Source organism: Podarcis erhardii, assembly GCF_964252035.2.
Source record: "Podarcis erhardii genome assembly, chromosome: 5".
Taxonomy (NCBI): Eukaryota; Metazoa; Chordata; class Lepidosauria; order Squamata; family Lacertidae; genus Podarcis; species Podarcis erhardii.
The window spans coordinates 16,553,680-16,562,474 of record NC_138509.1 but is presented as its reverse complement, the minus strand read 5'-3'; the positions used below and the strand labels follow the sequence as shown (position 1 = coordinate 16,562,474).

Genomic DNA, 8,795 nt, shown 5'->3' with positions numbered 1-8,795 from the left:
GCTTAGAAGGTGCCTGTACACTTTGTTTCATAACTTCCTTTCTAGGAGCGATAGATTCTATTTTATAGCAAAAGTCAGAGGCCCCTGTTGGCTATGGCTCTGGTGCCCTCTTTTTCCACTGAAAGTGGCAGCCTTCTGCAGCTGCCATTCTTTTTATTAAACAACAACATGGTAGACTAGTCTTCAGCATATTGCTTAGTTTGGCCTTACAGTGCAGGGATCTGCAGACTGAGGTTGCTGGTTTAGGCACTTAAATGAAGCCCAGGCTGCAGACAGGCTAAAAAAAGAGATGTGGTGTTATGTTGATGGGGACCTGCTGAGCTTAATGGAACAAGGTAAAAAGGTAAAGGTAAAGGACCCCTGACCATTAAGTCCAGTTGCGAACGACTCTGGGGTTGCGGCACTCATCTTGCTTTACTGGCCGAGGGAGCCGTCGTACAGCTTCCACATCATGTGGCCAGTATGACTAAGCTGCTTCTGGTGAACCAGAGCAGTGCACAGAAACGCCGTTTACCTTCCCACCGGAGTTGTACCTATTTATGTACTTGCATTTTGACATGCTTTCAAACTGCTAGGTTGGCAGGAGCTGGGACCGAGCAATGGGAGCTCACCCTGTCGTTGGGATTTGAACCGCCAACCTTCCGATCGGTAAGCCCTAGGCTCAGTGGTTTAGACCACAGCGCCACATGGCTGCAATGTACATGACAAAGGGGAAAATATGCTTCTTGCTCTGGGAACATCATGATCAGGGGACAGGTTGGGTCCCAAAGGGCTCCTTTATTTTCTTCCACATGGCTGCCATCATTGGCATGGGTTCAAATCCAGGCACTATAATCCTTCATACTGGGCTGAGTGATCTCCACAAAAAGAGTGTGCTAGGCAAAGAGACAAACTGCACCTCTATTTCGAGGTCTGTGCAAGCAACAGGTCCTAATGACGGGCGTTTTGCAAGTTATTGTGAAACTAGAACTAGCATTATGGTATAATAACTCAGTCTCAGGTGTATGTGCACACACAATTCAGGATAGACCAAAAATGAGAACAACCGTCATACAAAATCAAACTGAAAGGAGGGAGTTGTGCTACTTGCAGGATGGGAAACAATTACTGCATCATAACATTAAAGTCTATTGTTTTATTGTCTCTTAAATGCTGTAGTCATTTGTCTAACGTTATCCAAGCCTTATTGTAGCACTCATCTTTGATGAGGGACTTCTCTCTTCTTTTCAAATGTGTAATTCTCTAATATGTTCCCCTCCCCCCAGCCTTGTTGCTGTCTGTTAAATTTGTAAATCAGAGGGAGGAAAGAGGGATTAAATTGCTGAGGTGTACAAAAACAGAGGAAGAAAAATGTATTTTTCACATGACAGAAACTGGCTCCAAGGCCCATTGAAATGACTGGTAGCTGCACCAATGGCCCATTCATTTCAGAGGTTTGGGTTTGTGCAGGAGAACTTATTGGAGGATTGTGCCCTCATTAATCCATGCTTTTGTGTCCATGCAGCAGGGCAGGACCTTCTCTGCAATAATGAGATAGTATTCTTCTTTCATCTGCAACAGAAAAGGATGGCATTTGGAGTTTAACTGCATCAGCAGAAGTTTGAACCGAACACTGAATTCTTGCTGGAGAAGCACACTCTATTTTTGGATGTAATCACATTGAGTTTAGGGGGGTATAATTATTATTATTATTATTATTATTATTATTATTATTATTATTAGTATACCGCTCTATATCCATAGATCTTAGGGTGGTTCACAATATAAAATTACAGTATAAAAACAAAATACGCACATAATAAGAACAAAAACAAGCCAATAATTCCCCCTTCCACAACACATTAAAAAGGGCACCAGATGTCAATCAGCCAAAGGCTAAGTTTATTAAAGGAAATACCGTGGTACCTTGGGTTAAGAACTTAATTCATTCTGGAGGTCCATTCTTAACCTGAAACTGTTCTTAACCTAAGGTACCACTTTAGCTAATGGGGCCTCCCGCCGCCGTGCCGCCACCACACAATTTCTATTCTCATCCTGAAGTAAAGTTCTTAACCTGAGGTACTATTTCCGGATTAGCGGAGTCTGTAACCTGAAGCGTCTGTAACCCGAGGTACCAATATACATGCTTGATAGAACAGATCCTAGTTCTAACTACGCTGGAGAGACAAACTTCTGTGCTCTCAGCAGCAGACATACAAACATGTCCCCAAGGTAAGGATGAAGGAGGAGCAGGAAATGAGGTCAGCAAGAGTATAAATCTAGTACCTTAGGGAAGGTTGGCACAGGTTACATCAGAAAGGGCAGTCTGGGAAACTTGGAGGTTCCTTTCTCTATCTACTCTTTCCCATTGCAAGTAGAGTTGCGTCCCAATACTTCCATAAGAAACAGGGGAAGGAGGATATTTATTTATTTATTAGTTAGTTAGACTTATACCCCACCTTTCTTACAAGACAGAGCTTAAGGAAGTTTATGAAAAACAGAAACAGGTATGTGTGACACACCCACGTGCCCCACCATAGGATAATATCCTGTTAGGATATGCCCCATCTTAGGAGAAAAGCCAACACAAAAATGGGTAACTCAAAGGCAACACGATATATAAAAATGTATGAAATATCAGCTGAATGATAACAGCACCACTCTGGAATTCCAAAAAGACAGAGATGAAATCCAATACAAGACAGCGATGAAAATCCAATACCAAACCGAAACAGTGAACTTCAAAAGTCATGTTGGAAAATGTCGATACGAAAGATGCCCAAAGGAGAATATAATCTACTTCAGCGATCCTGGCTGGCTCTTTGGGCTTTCACCCTCTTCCTTCTCCCACACCATCGCCCTGTGGCCTTTCCTGGCCATTCCCACTTGGGACATGCGTGACACTGTTGTATTCATTTATCTTTTTCTCTCTTCCTTCTTTTATTTTCCTTCTACCCGACTCTTCTGCTCCTTTGATGTTCTTCTTTGTTGTGTGTGTACGAGTGTATGGCTGGATGGATAAAGGACTCGACTAGATACAACATGCCTTTTTTTTTTCTAAAGCAGGGGGTCAATTTTGGAGTAGGACAAAATTGTTGTGACAAAACTGGAAGGGAAGAGTGTGGGATCAAGGAAGGTTTTTTTTTTTTAAAAAATAATACAATGAATGCAAATTTATGGATTGCTGACAATACTGAATATTGTCTTCTGAAATGGATGTGAGGGCGATCTGGCTGCGACATCTGTCACCCCATTGATCGCCAGGGTTGATTCGGCTGATCTGGCTGGCTAGGCGGGTGTCCCCTTCCTCCCTCACCGCTCCATGTGCGTCCCTCCCGAAGCTGCGCGCTCGGTGGAAGAGGATGACCATCCCAGATAGAAGGAGTGTACCGTTCTTCGGTCAAGGGTATACGATAGCTGCGCTCCCCTGCTAGAACCTCCAAACAAGCTCAAGGTCTTCTGAAATGGAGCAAAGATCTAGGTGGTCCAAATGGTCTAGCCTACACTTCCTCTCCTGTCTGCAAGAGCCTGATTAGCAACCTGTTTTGTTGTTGTTGTTTGAGAGCTTGGAGCAATGCAATAGCAGGGATGGTTGATGGAACATCGATGGAGAAAGACTAGTGATGAATCTACTGGCTGGACTTCAGCAGTCCTGAAGAAGACATGATAAGATGTACCAAAAAATCTTTAATTAAATCCTGAAAAAGCTTTAATTAAAGTTTTCCCTAGTATGAACTGATTCTTTCTGTTTCTGCTAGTTGGTATGTTGTTATGCCTCCCACTTTTGATTTTTGATTAGCAGTTTTTAAAAAATATATATAGTGAATTATCATTCTGTATGGGTGGAAAGGCGGGCTAAACACTTTACAAATAATCATTTAATATTATTTAACTGTTCCTTCTTCACCTTCTATTCCTACAGCTCAACCATGCCACCCTGCTGCCTTTTGGGAGGTTCATAGACCTAAGCCAGAACAAACAACTGTACACACTGAGGAATGCTGTTTTTCCAGAGTTTCCAAACGCTTGGAGAGGAGTTCTGTAGACATCCATGCAATTGTATGTGCAGGGGTCCTTTCAGACAGTGCAATGAATACATACATGTCCAGGACTCAGACTGCCAATGTGATGGCTCCCTGCATTCATAGTATATTCAGTAAAAATGTCCGGAAAGGACTTAGCCTTGCCTGTTGGCCCCCACGTAGCTGAGAGGCCAGCCTCTTCACCCAACCGCAGTTGAGTTGGCAAAGCTAGGATTGCTGTTTCTCTCTAACAGTCTGAGGGACAGTGCATGGATGTTACGCTTTTATTTATATAGGGGTCTCACATATAAAGTACAAAGCGGCTGCTTTGCTTTGCTTTATTTATTTTTTAAAAGAATCACAGTGACCGAAACTAGCAAAAAAAGGTTGAATGACGGAAATGTAACAGCTGTAACCTCACCACCTTAGGAGCAAAAGGTTTATTAAGGTTTCTGCGGCATGGACAGGAAAATACAAATGGCAAGCCAAGGTGGTTAAGCTGGGAGGGGAGAAACAAGCCTTTATGTTTAAAAGACCTCCGTTTTGTCTTTCTTGTATGAAAAATGAAGAATTAGAAAGAGATTCTTCTTTCCTTTTTGAAATGGCAGGCTCTTTTTCTCCTGTGGAGTTGCCCTCCCCCCCCTTTTTTTTGCAGACTGTGCTGGAGTGCATGATGGAGTGCTGTCAAACCAAACAACTATCTGTCTTGTCTGTTCAGTGCTTTTTCCTGTCTCTAATATTGAACCTGCCAGTGATCCTGAACGCACAACATATCAAAGACACTGCTTTTTATTTTTTTAGAGCTCATCTTCCTCCAAGGGATAGGAAGCTCTGAGCAGTCTGTACAGGGTCACTTTCACCCGGAGGTGAGGAAGCTTGGGAGATCTATTGCATGGAAATCTGTTTACATGAGGCTAAGCCTGGTCCCCTGTGATGCTGAAGACTCTCCTGCAGACTGCAAGGTGAAAGAAGCTTTTGCCAAACCAGGAGAGAGAGATTGAGAGAGAGAGAGAGAGAGAGAGAGAGATGGTTCTTTCCTTTTCCTTTCACATTATGAATGTGGCCACAGAGAGGTTAGGCTGGCCTCAACCAGAGCCAGGGCTTTTCCGGCTGTGGCTCCGATCTGGTGGAACGCTCTGCCACAAGAGATTAGGGCCCTGTGGGACTTGACATCTTTCCGCAGGGCCTGCAAGACAGAGCTGTTCCGCCAAGCCTTTGGCCAGGGCACAGCCTGACTCCCTCCTTTGGCAATCTTCACAGAACTTTAGCCCAATGGTTGCCATCAATTTGATTTGAAGTAATTTTTTAATGAAATGATTTTAGAATGTTGTATTATTTTATTGTTGTTAGCCACCCTGAGCCCGGCCTCAGCTGGGGAGGGCGGGTTATAAATAAAAATTTATTATTATTATTATTATGAATGTGGGCACAAAAAGGCAACGTTGAGCAAATAGACCCAACTCTGTGATCTGCTCAATTACTGTCTATCATGCAGATGTGGATGGTTATTTGGGCACAGAAAGTCAAGGCAGTTATACCTGAAAAGGAGCACTGTTCAAATTCCAAAATCTGCCCAGTATTAGAACTAGAAAAGCATGGACCAAGGCATCAGATTATCCATGACAGGAAGTGGAATGAGGGCGGAGGAAGGCATATGGCCTGTGGGGACAACTTTGCTGAATTGACCAGCTATTATGAGTGACAGGTGGATTGATAAAAGGAAGCTATTGCAGGCCAGGACTAGAAGCATTGCAAGTGGCTTGTTCTATAAAACTTATTGGAAGCCAAATGTTCCTTCTGTGCATTTGAAGCAAATGATATTTCCTAATCCACTTCAAGTGTGCTTTGTCCTGAAAGGAGGCACATAAGCCTTATAAGCAAACAAAACTTTTTAATGGACTAGAAACTTCTGGTGATTGGTGTGCAGGAAACTCTTCCAGAATACATTTTTCCTTTTGTTAAAATGAAACTGATGTGACTCAGCCTGGCTGTCTGAAACCCACTTCGTTTGTACATTTCTTGATATGGTTGTGGCAGCCTCTGCTTTGGATAGGCACGAAAACATCTGCCCATGTGGTTTCGCTTCCTGACATATGCATCATCTTGTAAGCTTTCTAGGAAACCAAACTGTGTGGGTAGAAGCCTCTCTCTCTCTCTCTCTCTCTCTCTCTCTCTCTCTCTCTGCAAAGGTGCTATCCTTGTGCGCACACACTCATAACTCCAAAATCTACTGGTGGGAGGAACATGAGGGTATGTTGGGGGTGTGACTACAGCCAAGATCAGGCTGGATTCTAATACAGTGGTACCTCAGGTTAAGTACTTAATTCGTTCCAGAGGTCCGTACTTAACCTGAAACTGTTCTTAACCTGAAGCACCACTTTAGCTAATGGGGCCTCCTGCTGCTGCCGTGCCGCCGGAGCCCAATTTCTCTTCTCATCCTGCAGGAAAGTTCTTAACCTGAACCACTATTTCTGGGTTAGCGGAGTATGTAACCTGAAGCATATGTAACATGAGGTACCACTGTACATCAAAAAGTCATGCTATGTTTTAGAAATCAAGATGGGCTATTCGGTGAGCTCTTGGGGGCAGTGGCGGAGCTTCATGCTCTGGCACGGGGGGGGGGGCGGAGAGTAGGCGGGGGCAGGGCTGGTGCGTATCCTGGGGGCGGGGCGCCCAGCGCAGGCAGGGGGACAGCCGCGATGGCACCCTGGGGATCGCACTGCCAGGGGCGGTGCGCTCCCCCCTCACTCCTCTTCCTCCACCAGTGCTTGGGGGTGGTGTAAAAGGTGTGATTCCATCCACTGTGCTATAATATAGTTGCCATTCATTTTATCGAGGCCTGGACAAGGGAACTCTCTGATGCATTGCGGTCTCCATTTCTGCTAGGGAAGGAACTGGCCTTGCACTGACTGTTGCCTTATTATATAAAAGATATATATATGAGAGAAACTACTTCAGTTCCCAAGAAAACATCCCACTTAACAGGGAATCCATAATGCTAAACATGTTTGTTTAAAGAACTACATTACTGCTACATATTATAAGTGAGCGGCTTGAGTCACACATTGCAATTAGCAGATTGGTCATAAGTAATCTATCGAGCACGTTGGAATGCCAACAATTGATCGCTTACTGGTATTTTCTTTAATCATTAGTTTGTATTGAGTACCGTAAATAGAATTTTAACATCATAAAGCAGGCCAAAATTTACCCCCTCTATGTATTGTAGTAATATGTGGCGGGAACAAATATCCATGTAATCAACTACTTTCAGATCCAAAAATGGAAGCACACAAATGTTTTCCTGAAATGCAGGCAGACTCAGTGAGGTGAACTGCTTGCTAATCAGCTACAAAGAAGCATTTTATTTATTTTTTTAAACTTCCACCATTCTTCCTAAGGAACTCCAGATCGAGAACATCCATTTTTTTTGGATTTAGTCTTCACGGCATTCCTGGGAGGTAGGTTAGACAGTGACTTACCAAAGGCCATTGGGCAATTTCATGGCTGAGCAAGGAAGTAACTCCCCAGTCCAACCAAGAACGAATAACTCTTTAGACCAGTGGACATTCTTTTGTTGTTGTTGTTTAGTCGTTTAGTCATGTCCGACTCTTCGTGACCCCATGGACCAGAGCACACCAGGCACTTCTGTCTTCCACTGCCTCCCGCAGTTTGGTCAAACTCGTGCTGCTAGCTTCGAGAACACTGTCCAACCATCTCGTCCTCTGCCATCCCCTTCTCCTTGTGCTCTCAATCTTTCCCAACATCAGGGTCTTTTCCAGGGAGTCTTCTCTTCTCATGAGGTGGCCAAAGTATTGGAGCCTCAGCTTCACAATTTGTCCTTCCAGTGAGCACTCAGGGCTGATTTCCTTCAGAATGGAGAGGTTTGATCTTCTTGCAGTCCATGGGACTCTCAAGAGTCTCCTCCAGCACCAGAATTCAAAAGCATCAATTCTTCGGCGATCAGCCTTCTTTATGGTCCAGCTCTCACTTCCATACATCACTACTGGGAAAACCATAGCTTTTACTATATGGACCTTTGTTGGCAAGGTGATATCTCTACTTTTTAAGAAGCTGTCTAGGTTTGTGGACATTCTTACGGCACACTTAATATTGCAAATTCAGGTTCTTTTTTTATGGATCATCTGGAGAGATGTCACCAGAACTACGTACTTCTGCATTATCACCCACCCTAAACATTTAGGATGGAATGAAGAAACAAATAAAATGAAATAAATATTGGAAGAATTTATGTTAGGCTGGCTTCTTGCTTAGGTGTTTTATTTATTTATTTATTTATTTATTTATTTATTTATTAAAGTTTTCTTGGTTGACAAAGGTATGTGCAAGGTAACCTTTTTCAAGTTACATTTTCCATAGGTCAGTTTCATTTGTTGAGACATTAGGGTTACATTAGGAAGAAAAGGGGGGGGGAAGAGGTGGAGGGGGGAAAGGGGAGTGGGGTTGGGGTTGGGAGGCGATGTGTCTAATTTGCTTAATGTATGTGTGGGGTTTTGTGTCAGCGTCGTTTGTGCGGGTTCTCTTTGCTATTTGCTTGTGTTCCTTTGGTGGTGAGAGAGGTTGGGGTTGACCTAGGGTGTGGTTGTTTGTTTGTGATTGGCTGTGCTGAACTTTGTTTTCATGTGTGAGTGGGGTGGGTGGGTGTTTTTGAATCAGGTTAGCCATATTGATTCGTATGTTGTTGATGGATTCTTGTCATTGTCTTGTTGGGCTATGTGTGTGATAAAGGGGAGCCATACCAGGGTGAAGGCATCTTCTTCTATTTATCCCCAT

The 8,795-nt window shown here is 43.6% G+C and overlaps 2 long non-coding RNA genes across 2 annotated transcripts in view; both read right to left on the bottom strand.

Annotated features, from left to right (window-relative positions):
* Window positions 1-405: 405 nt before the first annotated feature.
* Window positions 406-8,795, bottom strand: part of LOC309343194 — a 244,646-nt gene continuing 236,256 nt past the window's right edge. The window contains exon 3 of the long non-coding RNA XR_014157171.1: window positions 406-441. This is a non-coding gene — a long non-coding RNA (uncharacterized lncRNA). The remainder of the gene's footprint in view (window positions 442-8,795) is intronic.
* LOC309343201 lies at window positions 1,121-7,575 on the bottom strand. Its single transcript, XR_014157178.1, has 2 exons — window positions 7,484-7,575; window positions 1,121-2,372 (listed from the first exon to the last, which is right to left on the bottom strand). It is a non-coding gene; the product is annotated as an uncharacterized lncRNA (long non-coding RNA).